The sequence below is a fragment of the Suricata suricatta genome, chromosome 11 (assembly GCF_006229205.1).
Source record: "Suricata suricatta isolate VVHF042 chromosome 11, meerkat_22Aug2017_6uvM2_HiC, whole genome shotgun sequence".
Taxonomy (NCBI): Eukaryota; Metazoa; Chordata; class Mammalia; order Carnivora; family Herpestidae; genus Suricata; species Suricata suricatta.
The window spans coordinates 44,168,487-44,188,429 of NC_043710.1; the positions used below are offsets into that span (position 1 = coordinate 44,168,487).

General features: G+C 41.8%; 1 long non-coding RNA gene across 2 annotated transcripts; it reads left to right on the forward strand.

Annotated features, from left to right (window-relative positions):
* The first annotated feature begins 1,239 nt into the window (after positions 1-1,239).
* On the forward strand, positions 1,240-9,678 carry LOC115271612. Of its 2 annotated transcripts, XR_003900028.1 has the most exons (3): positions 1,240-1,323; positions 6,334-6,497; positions 9,559-9,678. It is a non-coding gene; the product is annotated as an uncharacterized LOC115271612 (long non-coding RNA). The 2 variants fall into 2 exon arrangements; XR_003900027.1 differs by lacking the exon at positions 9,559-9,678 and having other exon boundaries at positions 6,334-6,727.
* Positions 9,679-19,943: the final 10,265 nt, after the last annotated feature.

The window sequence follows — 19,943 nt, forward strand, 5'->3', positions numbered from 1 at the left end:
CTGCTTCTGACACCCAGAAGCAAGTCTCAGAAACAGCCATGGCTTTCCCTGACTTTTGTTCCTTCATCCTCTTTCAACTGTTCAGCAAGCATCAAATTCTCTGGACTGAATCCCTTTTGCTGAAAATATCTAGGAAGGTATTTCTAGTTCCCTGGCCAATAGAAACTGGCTAGCTTGAAAAGTCTTATTGGCTGGACTGAGAACTTAGATCTTTGTCTTTTTCCTGCATGACTGAGTGTTCGCTAAAGTAGCTCAGGCAAATGAATGATCCTTGAGTCTTTTTTTTTTCCTGCCCCAATGACCTACAACTGGGCTTTATTTCCAGCAAGTAAAAACAGAAACAACAGGTCCCTGCCCAAGGATCTATTCTCATGCTTTCCTATCAGTTTGAAACATCTTTTAAATATGTAAATACCTACTGGGAAATTAATGCTCCATGAATTACTTTGAGTTGATAATCACCTCAACTAACCCATTACTAATATCATTTTGGGAGAAAGCTTAATCTGATTTTATGCATAAAGACCATTATAAATGCATTAGCAGTTACAGAAATGAAAGAAAAAGCATACTCGTATTTTAAGCATCCTGACAAATCAAGTTGTTCTGATTTTCTTGTTCCTGCTTGTCTTACCCACATGCACATGTAATTTTATGTATTACTCACTATTGTGCTAACTATTGTGAAAACACAATTTATGATCTGTTGTTTTGCACTTCACAGTGCATTAATAAAATCTCCATCTTGTTATACAGACTTCCTAATTGTCGTGTTTAATTACTTCATAATCTTTAGTCGAGTGAATTGATCATAATTTACTAACCTTTCCCCCATGGCTGAATATTTAGGCAAGTTCTAATTAGTTTGTTAGCATGCTGACTGCTTCAATGAACCTCTTTTTGCTTCTGTTGATTAATCTTCTCAGGATAAATTCCCGCGAGTAGAATTTCTAGGCCAGGAAGCCTGATTTACACGTCTGGAATGGATTTCCACTCTCATGTCACCTCATCGCCCGAGTTTTTATGCCTGATGAGTTACCTGAATGGGCCAGAGGGAAAGAGGAGAAGCAGTCGGAGAGCCTGGCGTTCTAAAGGCAAACTGAGACTTGGGGAGAGGCTCCAGGACGGGGAGAGACACAGACGTCATAATCGCTGTGAATTAGTCACAAGCAGTGACAAATAGCCCCAAACGTTTTACATTACGAGGGTTTCTCTCTCACTTAGCGACAGGCAGGGGGAGTTATTCCGGCTGGTCATCCTAAGGCGGCGCCCGGCCAGCGTCGTCAGCATCTTCTCCGGGCAGCCAGCAGGTGGAGCAAGAGAGTAAGTAGCAGGTAGGGGAGGGTTTAGGGGTCAGGCTTGTAAAGTGGTCTCCTTTCTGCTCAAATTCCCTGGTGCAGGTCCCCAGGCCTCACTTAACTGCAAGGCAGGCTGGGAAGTGTAGTTTCGGTGTATGCCCAGGAGGAAAAGGGGACCGTGGACACCTGCATACACAGCAGTGTCAGCCGGAGCCTTTTTCAAAGGTTAGCCAATCAAGCCTGAGGACAGGCAGGGCCGTGCAGGGAGAGAGGTGGAGCTCTGCTCCCTGCACACACTGCGCATGCAGAGTAATGCAAACAGAATGTCCCCGTCCAGAGGCTGCCAGGTCCTTTTATGAATACATGGCTTTTATCCTCATTCTTCTTAAATTGCATGTCATTAAGTCTTTTAATTCCAGTGTCGTTAACGTACAGTGGTATGTTAGTCTCAGGTATGCAATACAGTGATTCAGCATTTCCGTCCAACACCCGTGTTCTTCACCACCAGTGCCCTCCTTAACCCCGTCACCAGCTTCACCTGCCCCCACCCACCTCCCTCTGTAACCATCAGTTTGTTCTCTATAGTTGAGTCTGTTTCTTCATTTGCCTCTCTCTTTTTTTCTAAGCTCGTTTGTTTCTTAAATTCTTTACATGAGTGAAATCATATGGTATTTATCTTTCTCTGACTGATTTCGCTTAACGTAATACTCTCTAGCTCCATCCATGTTGCCGCAAATGAAAGATACCGCTTTTCAGTGGCTGAGTAATATTCCAGTGTGTGTGTGTGTGTGTGTGTGTGTGTGTGTGTGTGTGTGTGTATCACATCCCCTTTATTCATTCATCTATTGATGGACATGGGTTGCTTCCATATCTTGGCTGTTGTAAATAATGCTGTAATAAACACAGGTGTGTATAATATATCCTTTCAAATTAGTGTTTTCATATTTTGGAGGTAAATACTCAGTAATGCAATTACTGGATCATAGGATAGTTTCGTTTTTAACTTTTTAAACATTTATTTACTTTTTGTTTTTTATTTTAGAGTGACAGAGCAGGGAAAAGGGGCAGAGAGAGAAAGAGAGAATCCCAAGCAAGCTTGATGCTCAGCTCAGAGCCGGATGCAGGGCTCAATCCCACGACCCTGGAATCATGACCTGAGCCAAAATCAAGAGTCAGATGCTCAACTGATTGAGCCACCCAGGCACTCCTATTTTTAACTTTTTGGGGGGCCTCCAGAGTGGCTGCACCAATCTGCATTCCCACCAGCGGTGCACAACGCTTCCTTTTTCTTCACCTCGCCTCCAACATCCTTGTTTCTTGAGTTTTTTAGCCATTCTGACAGACGTCAGGTGGTATCTCGGTGCAGTTTTTATCTGCATTTCCCTGACGATGAGTGAAGCTGAACATCTTTTCACGTGTCTGTGGTATATCTGGATGTCTTCTTTGGAAAAATGTCTGTTCATGGCTTTTGTCCATTTTTTAATTGGGTTATTTGTTTTTTGGCTGTTGAGCTGTATAAGTTTTTTAATATATTTTGGATACTAGCCATTTATTAGATAAATTATTTGCAAATGTCTCCTATTCAGTAGATTATCTTTTAGTTTTGTTGGTCATTTCCTTCGCTGTACAGAGGCTTTTTATTTTGATGTAGTCCCAATAGTTTATTTTTGCTTTTGTTTCCCTTGCCTCAGGAGGCATGTCTAGAAAAATGTTGCTACAGCCGATGTCAGAGAAATTATTGCCCATGCTCTCTTGTAGGATTTTTATGGTTTCAGGTCTCACATTGAGGTCTTGAATCCATTTTGAATTGATTTCTGTGTCTGGTATAAGAAATGGTCCAGTTTCATTCTTTTGTGTAGCTGTCCAGTTTTCCCAGCACCGTTTATTGAAGACACTGCCTTTTCCCCTTTGCATGTTCTTGCCTCTCTTGTCGACAGATGCTGGCAGTCTGAAGCAGTGACTTCAGGATCACACAGTCCCTGGGATTTTCCCCAGAGGCAACACAGGAAGAGGAACAAAGGAGTCACTTTTTGCTCTTTCCTGGACTTGAGGGGAAGCAGACACTAATAATACTGCTCGCTAATGTCCCACTTGGTTTTCCTTTCGTCTGTGCAGTCTGTTCCTTCAGTTCTGAAGCTTCGTCAGCTCCTTCTGGCTCCAAGTCTTCAGTCCCATTTTTCCAGTGTCCTGATCTCAGATCTTCCTTATTTATTGGATGTTTATTATGTGCTGGTCCTGTGTTAAGAACTTTATAAATGTAATGGGAAGAAAAAGATACTGGTGTAGTTTGAGTTTGTCAACCTAAAAGGGGGCAGGAATCCGTGAAGGTGTAAACACTCTGTTAGGGACACACCTTAGTGGTTCTGTTTGGCTATAAATGCAGGAGCTTCTCATAGCAGAATCAAACAGCAAGAGCTTTAACCACAAACAAAAAGAGGGAGGGGAAGGCAGAAAGAGAGAAAGAGGGAGAGGATTGCTCTGTGAAAAGAAAAGGGTTTTAGGAGAATTTGGAGTTGTCCAGTCCTGGGTGTGCTTTAATTTGTTTTTTTTTTTTTAGTGTGTATTTATTTTTGAGAGAGAGATGGGGGGAGAGAGAGAGAAGTGAGAGAGAGAGAGAGAGAGAGAGAGAGAGAGAGAGAGAGAGAGAGAGAGATACAGAATCTGCAGCAGGCTCCAGGCTCTGAGCTGTCAGCACAGAGCCCAATCCCAGCCTCAAACCCACAAGCTGCGAGATCATGACCTGAACTGGAGTTGGATGCCCACTGACTGAGCTACCCAGGTGCCCCTAGTTCTGGCTGTGGTTTAAAATTACATGGAGAGAGTGTGTCTTTTAATACTTTAAAAAATGTAAAAACTTGAAATCTAGCATACTTATAGAAAATGATACAAATTATGTGTACAGTCTGATGGATTTTCACAAAGTAAGCATACCTGTGTAATCCTCACTCAGGTGAAGGAGGTAAATATCACCACTGCCCACAAGGCACCTTCATGTCCCCTCCTGGAGAACCCTTCTCCTCCAAGGAGGCCACTATCCCCGTTTCCAGCACCATAGTTTAGTTTTGCCTCCTTTTTAATTTTATAAAAAATGGAAAAATAAAGTCTGTACACTTTCTTGTTGGACTTCTGCTTTTTAACCTTATTTTTGTGAAATTCAGCCACATTGATACAAGTAACATTTTATTCATATACAGCATGAATATAGCAGGAGTGTATAGTATGGATTTTCCTCAATATCTTTGTTCATCACTGATGGACATTGGAAAGTTTTCATATTGTCATTTTGAACATTCTTTTAAAAATGTTTAATGGCTAAAATTAACAACACAAAAAACAGCAGGTGTTGGAGAGGATGTGGAGAAAGGGGAGCCCTCTTGCACTGCTGGTGGGAATGCAGACTGGTGCGTTCACTCTGGAGAACTGTATGGAGGTTCCTCAAAAAAACAAAAATAGAGGTGCATGGGTGGCTCAGTTGGTTGAGCATCCAACCTCAGCTCAGGTCATGATCTTATGGACCATGGGTTTGAGCCTGCATCAGACTCTGTGCTGACAGCTCAAAGCCTGGAGGCTGCTTCAGATTCGGTGTCTTCCTCTCGCTCTGCTTCTCCTCTGCTCATGCTCTGTCTCTCAAAAATAAACATTAAAAAAATTAAAAAAATTAAACCACCTTATGATCCAACAATTGCACTATTAGGTATTTACCCAAAGGATACAAAATGCAGATTTGAAGGGGTGTGTGCACCCCGATGTTTATAGCAGTATTTTCAACAATAGACAAAATAGGAGAGGTCTCAAATGTCCACTGACTGATGGATGGATAAAGAAGATGTGGTATATATATATATATATGGTGTAATAATACTCAGGCATTAAAAGGAATGAAATCTTAACATCTGCAAAGACATGGATGGAGCTAGAATGTATTCTGCTAAGCAAAATAAGTCAGTCGGGAAAAGACAAATACCATATGATTTCACTCATATGTGGAACTTAAGAAACAAAAGAGATGGACATATGGGAAGGCAAGAAAAAAGAGAAGAGAGGAAAACAAACCACAAGAGACTCTTAATGACAGAGAACGAACCGGGGGGTTGAAGGGGGCGGGTGGGAGATGGGCTGGATGGGTGATGGGCACTCAGGAGGGCACTTGTGATAAACACTGGGCGTTGTATGAAAATGATGAATCACTGAATTCTACTCCTGAAACCAATATTGCACTATATGTTAAATAACAAAAATTTAAATTAAAAAATTGTTCAAACTGCGGGAAAAACATATATCACAAAAATTACCATGGTAACCATTTTTAACTGTATAATCTAATGGCATTAATTACATTCACTATCTACTGTCTAGTTCCAGAACAATCTTTATAACAATTTTATTGAGATTAATTCAGACACCATACAATTAACCTATTTAAATTGTAAAATTCAGTGGTTTTTGGTATATTCATCCCTACAATCATTTTAAGAACATTTTCATCACCCTAAAAAGCAGTCACTCTCCATTTCTGCCTATCACCCCCAACCCCCACACACATACCAGTCTTAGGTAACCACTAACCTAATTTTCTTATCTGTAGATATATAAGTTTTCCTATTCTGGACATGTCATATAAATAGAATCATATATTATTAGGTCTTTTGTGACTGGCTTCTTTTACTTGGCATAACGTTCTTAGGGTTCCTCCATGTTATAGCACGTATCTTTTCATTGCTAACTCATCTTCAATTGTACGGATATAAACATTTTATTTACTCATTCATCACTTGACAGACATTTTACAGACATACATGATAAGATCTTGAAAGTCAACTTGTTTCATAACAATAGATTTAAAAAAGAATAATCCCAGGGCACGTGGGCGGCTCAGTTGATTAAGCATCTGATGCACCGTTCGTGAGTTCAAGCCCCACATTGGGCTCTCTGCTGTCAGTACAGACCCTGCTCGTTTTCTGTCTCTTAAAATAAATAAATAAACATTAAAAAAGAAGAAGAGTCCCTCCCCCCACACATTCATGCCTGTCCTCAGGGACCTGAAGAGAGCGCACACTTGGAAGAAGTAGGATCTGGGGCACTTTGAAGACGAGACTTAAAGCCATGCAAAGAGCTGTGGTTTCTGCAGTGAAAACTGGCCAATCCTGGATCTGTGGCCAGCCTCGGGGAGTCGGGTGGAAGCCCAGCCAGCATCTCCAGGTACTCCCCTCATCCTTTGCTATTGATCTAAGCTCGTTCCATCAACCATGCTCTGCAGCCGCGGCCAGTCCTCTCCGTGCAGCCAAGCAAGGAGCTTCATGAATGTCAACCAAGAAAGGATGTCTGCCTGTGAAATATAACTGTGCTGACCACCATCCCGATGGTCCCACATGGACCCACCTGTGGTACCTACAGGCCTTTTAAAATAGAGGATGGTCTTCTTCCTTCCATACTTCCTTCCTCTTCCTTCCTTCCTATTTTTTTCTTTCTTTTTTAGAGAGAGAGAGCGCACACACACATGAGCAGGGGAAAAAGGCAGAAGAGAGAGAGAATCTTAAGCAGGCTCTATGCTCAGCACAGAGCTCTACTCGGGGCTTGATCCCATGACCTGGGATCATGACCTGAGTCTAAATCAAGAGTTGGATGCTCAACCCACTGAGACACCAGGCGCCCCTCAAGGATGGTTTTCTTGGCAGGCTGAAGGGCAGTTGCAGCTTTAACAAACAATAACACCAACAAAACAGCACACATACCTAGGTGAGATGGGAGGGTAAGGAACCATGTTCCCATTGTATAGAAAAGGACACTGACGTTCAGAACAGCTAAGTGATTGATTACTTCAGAATCCTAAGGACAGAAAGTGATGGAGCCAGCGTTTGGATCAGTTCTTTGAGTACAAGCCCTATGTCTCTGGGCAATCCTCCACCCCAGCTGACAGGTTATCCGTACAGGTAGAGGAAGACCCAAGACCATACATTTTTTGCACAGCCAGGTTCAGATCTACCTGAGGTGTGTCTCCACACTGCTGTCTGCTCTTTGAGGCTGGCCTCTGTGGATTGCATTGAAGGGCTCTTTTGCTTTCTGGCTTCTAGTTGGGATTGGCCAATGAAAGGCACAGGCCAGAGGCCAGAGGGCAGGAAGGGAGTGAGGTTATGTCACTAATTCCCCAGAGTCTCCTGCCAGGCTGTGGATTGAGTGTGTTTTTAGACTGACAGCAACAGCTCCATCCAATGTCCCTTCCCGGCAGTTATTCCCTCTGGGTTCTGGAACTTTCTCCCTTCCCTTGTGTTGAATGAGTCCCTTCTCTCCTTACTCCAGGGTGCTTCACCATGCTTGTGGTTTCCTTTTACCCTCCTAAATAATCCCTTCCCTAAATTCTCTTTATGTAACCTGTCGGGTGGAGGGTAACATCAGCTCTTTCCTGGCATTTGAATGATCCAACCCACAGCCTTCATGTTCACTGGATTTGGCCAGGCCCTGGGGTTGGGCCAGATTGAAAACCAGAGAAAGAAAAGTAAGGGAGGGACTATATTTCTGCTCAGGACGTAGAAGTTGTTCTACTGGGAGCGACGCTGTCGGAAGGCCTGACGCGCAGCACTCAGTGCATCTCCAACCTCACCCGCCCGGCCCGTCCCCAGCGCCCTCCTGCTCCCACACAGCTGTAGCCCCTGCCCGCCTCACACTGGCCCTGACCTAGAACTGGGGCGTCCCTGATGTCCCCACCCAGCTGATGTGGAAGGGGGCCAGAGGACACAGGAGGACCCAAGGTCTGGGGCTGGAATCCCAAAAAGGCTTTTTCCAGAAACTTTATGCATATGCTTTGGTCACAACAGTGGGATATGTTAGATACATTCAGTCAAGAATCACATTCAATGGTGGGACTCCTGGGTCACTCAGTCAGTTGATCATCCGACTCTTGATTTTGGCTCAGGTCATAATCTTATGGTTCATGGGATCGAGCCCCGTGTTGGGCTAAGTGCAGAATGTGAGACCTGCTTGGAATTCTCTCTGTCCCTCTCTCTACCCCTCAGTCCCTCGTTCTCTCTTTCTTTCTCTCAAAAATAAATGGATAAACTTAAAAAAAAAAAAAAGGATCGCATTCAGTGGTAAATGATTTTGTGGATGGCTAGGACCTAGTGTTGTTTCTATGGTGACATGTTTCAAATATATGCCACCCGAGTACCAAAGGCAATAAAATGTCTCATTTAGCAGGTGAAGACAGGACACACGTAACGACGCCCCTGTCATTCACACCGACACAAAGCAGGATCCTCCGGTTTCCTAAATTACGTAACGCTGCCCCTGCCCGTCTCTCTTTCCCTCCCAAGGAGACCTCCCGCTGCTCTCTGACGGCCATTTAGGGGCTCCTTGGGGCTTCCAGTGGCATGGGTGCCTCGGTCAGATGGAGCGTGTACACTGGTGGCCTCGTCAGGCTTCGCAGGTTCTCCTGTGACGGCCGGAGCACACTGGAGGAGGTGGGATTGTGTGGTTCTGCCCTCTGTGGCTCCGCCGAGTTCCTCTGGTAACACCAGTCCCCAGTGGGCAAACACTTATGCCCTGTGGAGCCAGATGTGGTCCAGAAACGGCCACTTGGATGCTGTGGCCTGTCCACCCACTTGGCCAGAGAGGATCATACATGACTAGAAAGCACGTTTACAAAGTTCCAGTGCTTCTCTGAGTTAACGCGTTTAGAATGTGCTATGATCAATTTTGTGTTCGAATGTGTGTCTGAAATGGCTCTCTGAAATAATAACGGTCGTCAGTAAATATATATGGATATATCTGCTTAATAAATTGTCAGATTATAAGCAAGTTGGAGGCCATGTGACATAGAGGAAAAGCTATTAGTTTTAGCATTAGACTACCAGGGATACAATCTAAGAACTTTGACTTGTCGCTGTGTGTCCTTGGCAAGGTTACTTAACCCCTCTGAGCATGTTTCCTCAAATGTGAAGTAGAAATAATACCACTTTCCGTATCTCCTGAGGCTACAGCAAGTATGTAATGGATCAAGCATGTAAAACATCGACTCATTGCCTGGCCTATTTAAAGCTGCTTGTAAATGCTAGATAAAATAGGCTTTCATCTAAAACAAAAAAGGAATCCATAGATATTGGCTGCGTTGCCTGTGAAGAACAGTAGAGGGCAGACGTTACAAAATTATTCACGAAATACCCTCATTTGACTCCTCTTCCCAGAGTAAAGCCAGAATTCCAGAAATGACTTTGTTAAATGCTTTGGCTGAAAGACGCCTCTATCACTACTTTTAATTTCTTTACAGAAACTGGGGCTTTCTTGTTTTGCAAGGATTCCAAAGAAGGATATTGGGCAATACTTACCGACAACTTTCATCACCATGACGTGTATGCCTTGTCCCCAGATTTTATGGTGGAGTATTTTTGACAGGTTTCTCTGATCACTTTTCTGTCTGTCATAGATTTAATGATAAATCGAGGAAATAAAAGATGCCAAACTCTCCTGACCTCATTTCAAACTGCATCATGTCAAAATAGCATGGAGTTACGGGGTGCCTGGGTGGCTCGGCTGGTTGGGTGTCTGACTTTGGCTCTGTCAGGTCACAAGCTCATGGCTTGTGAGAGTTGTGAGTTCAAGCCCTGCATCGGGCTCTGTGCTGACAGCTCCGAGCCTGGAGCCTGCTTCAGATTCTCTGTCTCCCTCTCTCTCTCTCTCAGCCCCTCCCCTGCTCGTGCTCTGTCTGTCTCTCCTTCAAAAATGAATAAACATTAAAAAAAATTTTTTTTTAAATAGCATGGAGTTTGTGACAAGAAGGATTACAGGATACGGGAAGCCAGCGTGCAGCAGACCGGAAATCAGGTTATACTTAGTTAACAACTGGGGTGTGGTGGATGCGAACTCCATTCCATGGCGAATGAACACATAGGCATTTCATAAATATTTGTGGAAATCTGAAGAGGCTCTGGAGTGTGAACGAATGTTCCCGTTTACACCACCACCCTCGGTTCTGGGTGAAGTAGCCTTTCTCAGTCTCCACAGCATGAAGTAAGACCGCTATTTGACATTTTTGATAATTTACAGATTAAAAAAAATGGCACGTCGAGTTGCTAAAAGCTGGTATTTCTTTGGCTACCGAAGATGCACATTTCCTCCTCATGGACTTGAATGTTTCGGAATGCTAACCATGTGCTATGTGTTATGCTAGGAAAATGACAGGCTGATAGAATTGGGTCACTTATGTTTTCCAAGGATGATATCCATGATTTACAATGAACGCCTTGCAGAATTTAAGGAAAAAAAAATCGGTACTCAAATAGGAGACGAAGCTGCAGATATGATCAGGTCATTCATAAAAGAAGAAGTAAAAATGTTTCTATTTTTGTTCTGTGATAAACACTTGTTATAAGGACAGAAAGAGGCCAAATTGTAAGTATTTGTATGTACAGTTCCATCCCCCCCAAGTCATGTAATCCAATCCCCCACAGCTCAGATCTCTCTCCTTCCCGCCCCCCACCCCCACCCCGCCAGCAGCAGGTGCAGAGGAAGGCATTTTTGCCTTGCTGGGCTGGGGGGAAGCAGAAGGCCCATGAAGGTGCAGGTGTGACGGGGAGTTTACTAAGAAGGTGGCTGGGGTTGCCTGAGGAAACAAATATCAGAGAAATTGGTTGTGAGAGAAGAAAACAAGAGAGTTGTTGAGCTTTGGAAAGACAGAGAGAGGATTAGAGAGGATTTTAAGAGAGTTGTGAGGTCTCAACTGGGGCTACACAGGCTGCCTGTGAGCCGCGGGCCATCTGTCTGGACTACACTAATGGCAAAACCCGAGGGCAAGCATTTAGAAACTTCTATGGAAACTGGACGCTGCTGTTATAGCCAAGGTCTTGCTGGGCGGAGAACGTGGCAAGCACGTGGGTCACGTGCCAAAGGACCGCATGACTGCTTCCGGTATTCCGAGGTTGTTTTACAACTGTAACTCCAAAGTTTTTAAACACTGGAGAAAACATAAGATTATAAAAATGAACTCTTCGTGTTTCTGCAATATTGGAAGCCATCTGGGCCAACTATTAAAAGATGTGAATGGGGTAACCAGACTTGCTTATTCGTCTGATATTTTGATAATTTTAATCATGATACTCCCATGCAAGGAGGTAATGCAGCAGATTTTTTTCAATGGCAGATAAGATCTAAAGGCATGAAAAAAAAGTTAGAAGCTTGGAAGAACTGAGTTTCTACAGATCGCTAGGGTGTGCTCCATAATGTAATAACACAGACCCAGGAAGTGCACGTCTGTGAGAAGTTATCGCCGAATGCATGTCAGATTCCAAAGTATATTTTGTTTTGTTTTGTTTTTTGTTTTTGAGAGAGAGAGAGAGAGAGAGAGAGGCTACACAAGTGGGAGAGGGGCAGGGAGAGAGGGAGAGAGAATCCCAAGCAGGCTCTGCATTGTCAGCACAGAGCCCGACGTAGGACTTGAATTCACAAACCATCAGATCGTGATTTCAGTCAAAATCAAGAGTCTGATACTTAACCAACTGAGCCACTCAGGTGCCCCACAAAACTGTGTTTTCAAATGTTACTTTGTATCTAGTGAAGACCTGTGCAAAGATAATTCCTAGATTTATCATCTATTTCTTTTATTAAAAGGTCATTTCAATTTAACCTCAATTCTAACAGTTATTTTATTGGAACTGGCAACTGTTGCAGGATTGAAGATGAATTTTAAAGATACATCTTTGCTTGCCTAATTTTGTGTAAAGTTAAAAACAGATATCATGTGCCCCCTGAAATTGCTTTTAAGACTCTGCACTGTCAACAGATCTCTGGAAGAATGATTTCTCGATTACGAGTGCTAGTAAAAGAACATATAGAAAGACTTTAGGTATACGTTGTCCCCTGTGAGAAATGTGTTGTCAATCTAAGCTATATTAAATAAATTAATAAAGAAAAAGCAAGCTCATTTTTTACATTAAATATGCAAGAGTTTACACTGCTATATTGTTTTAAAAAATGTTTAATGTTTATTCATTTTTGACAGACAGAGCGTGAGCAGGTGAGAGACAGAGAGAGAGGGAGACACGGAATCTGAAACAGGCTCCTGGCTCTGAGCTGTCAGCACAGAACCCAATGTGGGGCTTGAACCCATGAGCTGAAGCCAGACGCCTTAACTGACTGAGCCACCCAGGCACCCCTACATTGTTCATTTAAAGTGTGAGTACAGGGGCACCTGGGTGGCCCAGTTGGTTAAGCATCCAACTCTTGGTTTTAACTCAGGTCATGATCTCACGGTTCTTTATGAGTTTGGGCCCTGATTCAGGGCTCCTTGGGGTTCTCTCTCTCTCAAAATACATAAATAAACTTAAAAATATAATAGTGTGAGTATAGAAGTTTAATATGAGTAAAAATATGGATAATATTGCTATTTTACTTATAATTGCTTGTTACAGTCATGGAGAGACTAAACGTGCAAGTGTACTAATGGTTTTCTTTGTTAATCACATATACGCACAATGTCAATGTGTATAATTCTTCTAGGTTCTCCTCATTTCCTGTGTTTAGTTCTGAGGATATTTATTGAAATTTAGTGTTTGTCGAAGCTAATAATGAAAACTGGGATTGTATTATACAGATTTTTAAATTGTATTTTTCTGATTACTCATTTTTGTTGCATTTTATCAAGATATCAGTCCATGATGTCCTAAAGATCTCAAAATCCTAGGCTTCAGTACAAATGGTGTGAGAAGCATGCATAAAGCCATTGCTCGGGGTCCTTACAAGAAAGCTTGGTAGAGGGTTTCGGTGCGAGCCTGCGTTAGCAGTCAAGGCTTCTGGAAGGGAGTTCTATTTTATTTCCTGCTAATTCCCCTGCCGAAGGAGGCAGAAAGCAGAAGCAGGTCCAAGCTGAGTGGGATCACACACTGCTGTTCTAACCTTAGAGTGCACTCTTGCCTTAGGATACATCCAAGGAGGGCAAGACTAATACATTGATTTCAAAGCCTAAAATAATAGGTTTTACAAAATTTGTGTGAAATATGAGAAGCAAGCAATGTAGTTCTGAACCCAAGAAAAGTCTGGTCCTAAAAGAGAGAAAGATCTGAAGTTTGGTCTTAGCTCTGGTCTCACCCGATCTGTAACCAGTGAGGAAGAACAAACATCTCTCTCAATCTTGCTTATTCTACAGGCCATCATTCCAATTCCGTTTTAAAAAGCATTGTTTTTTGTTTGCTTTTTAGAGAGAGAGCGAAAGAGCATGAGCAACAGAGGGAGAGAGGAGAATCTTAAGCAGGCTCCAGGTCCAGCACAACGCTGGGCTTGATCTCCCAAACCTGGGATCATGATCTGAGCTGAAATCAAGAGTCGGATGCTAAACCAACTGAGCCACCTAGGCGCCCTCCAATTCCCTCTTTGACATGACAGCCAGATGTCTCAACGTTTCCCCAGAACAGTCTCCCACACTTACTGCCTAGCTTCCTGGCTCCTTTGGGTCTCCACTGACCTAGTGGGCCTCCACCATGCCACCTAAGTTCAACCCCAATGAGATCAAAGTTGTATACCTGAGGTGCACCGGCGGTGAAGTTGGTGCCACGTCTGCCCTGGCCCCGAGGATCCGACCGCTGGGTCTGTCCCCAAAGAAGGTTGGTGATGACATCACCAAGGCAACCGGTAATTGGAAGGCTCTGAGGATTACAGTGAAACTGACCATTCAGAACAGACAGGCCTAGATTGAAGTGGTACCTTCTGCCTCTGCCTTGATTATCAAAGAACCACCAAGAGACAGAAAGAAGCAGAAAAACATTAAGCACAGTGGAAATATCACTTTTGATGAGATTGTCAACATTGCCCAACAGATGCGGAACTCTCTGGGACCATTAAAGAGATTTTTTTTCTGAGACTCTGGATGACTTTATTTTTCAAATGGCTTTACCCTTCTAATAGCTCCAGATGAGAGTGAGAGCTAGCACCCGGTCCATCCCTCTCTCCATTGTCTGAGCGGGTCACCGAGAGAAGCTGGTAGGATGCTGGCAGAGTCTGAGGGCCTTCTGGGGATGGAGCTAAGGGGGCTCCATAGTCCGAGGGTACTGGGGGTCGGCTGAGGTGGGCGAGGAAATGGGGTCGACAGATAGATGACGGAGAGCCTTTTGGTACAGATAACGTCACAGGGCTGGACAAGGGCTAGGAATGGAATGTAGGGACCCTCAGGAGCTCACGACAGTTACTGACCTAAGGAAGGGCCTAGGAGAGGGAAAGGTGACGAGCTTGTGGGGAGGGACAGGGCGACTCAGAGGAGGGCACAGAGGAACTTCTTCTCCTCCCACTGCACTGCTGGGCACCCAAGTCTTCTGCACGGACAGGCAGTGCTTGCTATCTCCATGGCCTTGGCATTACTGATTTCCTCTTTCGCCTTCTGCAACATTCCTTTTGTTCTCCTCCCATTTCTGATTCCTCGTCTGTAATATCCTTCCCTTTCTGCCTCTTTCTCCCTCTACCTTCTCTGAAGGTGTTTTCTCAGCCCTCCTCTTTCCCACCTGCGTGGGGATCTCATTCAGACGCACAGTCCCAGTGCCCATCTCTCCCATTTATGTAAGTCACAGAGCTGCAGACACAAGTTTCCAAAATTCTAATTTTCATTTCACAGCTCAAATTTTGATAATTTTTTGATTAGTCGATTTTCTTGAAATGATAGGCTGACTTCATTCATGTATTTTCAAGAAACTATCTGCCAAATACACAGCTCCAAATGATGAGAGCTTATCAATCCTTCAAGTGGTTTTCCATGAAATCTGCAGCTAGTTTAGCTCTATGTCAAGTCTTTGTACGTGTCCTCCTCCTCAGCGTGCAGCATCCTACACGCTTTTATTGGTAGTATCGTGGCCGAAAACTAACGTGCTTTCTTTTTACGTTTAGCCTCAACGATTCCTAGTCTTTGGGCTTTAAACTATGGTAACTTTCTTTCTGGATCTCAAATCAGAACACATGGTTGGAAAAAGGATTTTTATGCTAATCTGAGGTACAAAAGGCAGGCCAAAAGGCAGACATTTCTATGACTTTGATAGTTGGTGTGCTCAACCACAAAACACTTGAAATTGGAACTCTTAACAATCCCTGACACAAGCCACCAGTGACACCAGTCAGGGCCAAGTGCCTCCAGGAAGGTAATAGCAAATGACGAGACCATGTTGGTGTCCCACTTGGAAAGTGGTTATGCAAATCCTTGAATGTCAGATCTGGCATGGCCTAATTTAAGTTGACATTCCATAATGGGCCTGCTTAGAACTGCCTCATCAACTCTGTCAACAGGTATGGAAACACCAACTTAAAAAAATTAACCAAAATACAGTCTGGTAAAGACCACACCTCCCCAACCCCCTTGCGTACACAGTTGATGAACATTTATCCTAGAAAGGATGGATAGACTGTTTATCTGCCTGATTTTGGAGGTGGATTTGATATGGTCATGTGATCACAGGTAACACATGTTGGGGAGCAAGGTTCATAATTAATCCATGATTGGTGGACAAGTGAAAAAATTGGGGCATTGTTGAAACAGGGAACTGATTACAGTCTTTCTGCCTCACCCATCTGGCTGCATTAAAACACATGCACACCCTGACATATGGTCACTAGCTGGGGAGAAGAGGGAGAGGATTACAAGAAACAAATGATAAATGGACGCCACAACTTCCCTTTGTGGCCAATGTGGGAGGAGCCTAATTTTTAAATTTCCTTTAAAATATTCATGACACAAAGAGTCTTTTGGGTGCATGAGTGGCTCAGTCAGTTAAGCACCTGACTTTGGCTCAGGTCATGATTTTGTGGTTCATGAGTTCGAGCCCCGTGTCAGGCTCTGTGCTGACAGCTCAGGGCCTGGAGCTTGCTTTGGCTTCTATGCCTCCCTCCCTCCCTCTCTCTGCGCCTCCCCTGCTTGTGCTCTGTCCTTCTCTCTCTCTCTCTCTGTGCCCATCCCCTGCTTATGTTCTGTCTCTCTCTTTCTGTCTCTGTCCCTCACTTGCTTGTGCTCACTCTCTCTCTCTCTCAAAAATAAATAAACATTAAAAAAAAAAAAAAGAAAAGGGTCTTTTACCTTTAGTCTCAGTTTTGTCATTGGGACATTTTGAGACTCTAGCCACACATGCAACTTTTTATTCTCTCAAACAGGAATCATAAATATTTCTACCCATTTGCCTTTTTTCTATTTTGTTTTTTTAAAGGTTTTACTTTTAAGTCATCTCTATACCCAGCATCAGGCTTAAACTTACAACCCCAAAATCAAGAGTCAGATGTTCTACTGACTAAGCCAGCCAGGCACCTGTGCCTTGTTTCAATGTATGTATATTAATTGATATTTGATGATGGTTTGAAGGTTTATAGAAAAAATATCATATTTGTATGAGCTACTATGACTGTGTTATCATATTATAATTTCTGTTGTGTTATTTGTATAAGGGCAATAGTCTAATGTCGTCACATTAAGTGGGCTAGTTAATGTGTTAGACATTTTAAGTACTGCATGTGTTAACTCATTGAAGTCTTACAAAATCCTATAAAATAAGAACCATTATGGAAAAATGAAAGCACAGAGTGATGAAGAGACCCATCCAAGGGCACAAACTAATAAGTGGGGTTGCTGAGTCCATTCAACTGTGATTCCAAAGCCGGTGGTCTTCACCATTTGGCTTTACTGCAGGTAAAATGGACACAGGAGAAGACCCCTGTCTATGGCCAGCTCCATCGTGAACAAGTGCGTGACTTGGGACAAGGCATGTGATTCTTTTGTTGTAAGTTTTCTCATTTCTAAAATAGGAATGATATTAATTGCTTAACTCATGTAGCTGGTGAGAATAAAAAGACCATGACCTCCTTGAGAAAAGAAATTGTAGGATTTATAACTGTAATTTGAGCTCAAGCACAATGCTTAATAGAGAATATTTTTAATGATCACATACCTACATGAATGAATGAAGGAGCCAGGGATTGTATGAAATGATGGATGTAAAGGCACCTCGAAAAACCGTAGACCGTATTATAAGGGCTTGTTCGTAACTTGCCTATGAGTTCCTGAATGAAAATTTTTTTCATGAAATCTTTTGAACTTTTTATTTTGAGATGACTTAGATTCACATGCAATTGTAAGGAACAAAACAGAGATGGGGTATATTAGCAAAATATAGGTAAATACAATAAGCTTTCCACTTCCTCTTTAGTCTGCTAAATTTTCTTTGATGGTTGAAGCAAAATTCTGGTTTTCCCTCAATGATAACATCTTGCAAAATTACTTACAATGGAGTAATATCACAGCCAAGATACTAACTCTGATACAGCCAAGGTAGAGAATGTTCCATCACAAGAATCCCTCGTTTTGCCCTTTTATAACCGCATCCACTTTTCTTTTGCTTCCACATCCTCCTTGGCAACTACTAATCAATTCTCTATTTCTGTAATTTTGTCACTTTGAGAATTTTAACCAAATGGAATCATACAATATATAGCCTTTTGAGATTGCCACCTTCACTCAGCATAATTCTCTAGAATATCTCTTGTGATTTTAATATGAATCTCCTAATGGCAAATAACATCGAGTGTCTTTTCATGTGTTTTTATTTTCCATCCATCTATCCTTCATCTTCAGTGAAATATCTCTTTGTGTCTTTTGCTCATTTTCTGGATTTTTTTTAACTGTTGAGTTTTGAGAGTTTTTAATATATTCTAGCCTAGCCCTTTGTCAGATATGTGGGTTGTAAATATTTTCTCCCAGTCTGCAACTTATTTTTTCATCCTCTTCATAGGGGCTTTCATAGCACAGAAGTTCTTAATTTAAATAAAGTTGAATTTAGATAATAAATTTGTGTGCTTTGAAGCCACTCAACTTGAATTAATTTGTCATAGCAGCAATAGAAAAAGAACACAAACTCTTCCCATCTTTTTACTTGCAACCTGTTTATATCATTGTCTTTGAAGTGAGTTACTTTTAGGCAGCATATAGTTGAGTCATGTTTTTAAATCTACTCAGCTAATCTTTATCTTTTAATTATTGTATTCAGACTGTTTATATTTAATGTTATTAATATGTTAGGAATTAAGTCTGCCTTTTTATTTTTTATTTTGTTTGTCTTTCTATTTTCTGTTTTCTTTCCCTGACTTCCTGTGAATTACTTCAAGATTTCTTTAAATTCCATTTTATCTATGCTATTTTTGGATGTACCTGTTTGATAGCTTTTTTAGTGACTGTTCTACATATTATATTATATATATAACCTATAAGAGTCTATTGTGTATTATTTTACCAGTTTGAGTGAAATGTAGAAACCTTACTTCCTTTTATATCCCGTCACCTTCCCCTGTTAATAATATTATTGCTTTAATGATTTCCTCTAGTATTTTTTATAACCGTATCAGACAGTGGTAGGATTTTACTTCAACCATCAAAGATAATTTAGCAAACTAAAGAGGAAATGGAAAGCTTATTGTATTTACCTATGTTTTGCTTACATACCCCAAACCCAGAGAAAGTCATATTCTTTCTTCTTGATGTTCTAAGATTCCTTCTATTACTGTTTCCTTTCTGTTTAGAGAATTTTCTTTAGCCATTTTTTTAGGGTCAGTGTGCTGCTGACATATTTGCTAATGTTCCTTCACCTGAGAATGTCTTGATTTTCCTTTCATTTCTAATGAGTATTTTTGCTGGGTATAAGATTATGAGTTGACAGTTCTTGTCTTTTAGGAATTGAAGAATATTGTGCTATTTTATTTTAGCCTTCATAGTTTCTGATGAGAAAGTCACTGTTCATTGAATTCTTTTTCTCCTGCAGATAAGATTTTATTTTTCTCTCCCTGCTTTCAAATTGTTGTTGTTGTTTTGTTTTTAGCTTTCAGCAGTTTGACTATCATGTCTCTTGGTGTGGTTTGTTTGTTTGTTTTTGCCAGAAGTTTATCCTAATGGGAGTTCACTAAGCCTTGCATCAGTGGGTTTCTGTCTTTTGCCAAGTCTTGGACATTTTCAGCCATTATTTCTTTGAGTAATTTTTATTCTAATGTCTTTCATCTCTCCTCCTTATACAATATAAATGTTAGTTGTTGTTTTTGTTTTGTTTTGGTTTTTGTTTTTCTTGGTATAGTGCCACATATTCCTATAAGTATGCTAGAAAGGACATGCAGTAATTGGTTTTATCATTTCAAAGTCTTTCACAAATTTTCCTGACCATTTATTGAAACAAACCTTTTTTCCTAGTCCCACTCAATGCTAGCCCCTGTGCTAGGTACTCAAGTACAAAGATACATAGGGCACACTCTGCATGTTAAAATCGTATAGCCTCATGGGAGAGTCACACACATAAACAAGCGTCCTTATCATGTAAATGCTAAACATAGGTATGCATTTAAACCAGAGATGGGCAAAATTTTTCTGTAAAGGGACAGATAGTAAATATTTTAGGCTTTATAAGCCAAGTGGTCTCTGTTACAACTATTCATTTCTGCCCTTGTAGCATAGAGCAGCCGTAGACCACCAATAAATGAATGGGTGTGGCTGTGTTCCAATAAAACTTTATTTATAAAAACAGGCAGTGAGTCCTTTTAGTCCACTGACTGCAGCTTGATGACTCATGATCTAGCCTTTATTTTATTTCTTTTCTGTCTTTCTACATAAAAGGTGGTAATAAGAGTTAAATTAGTCGGTATTTGCAAAGTGCTCAGAACAAG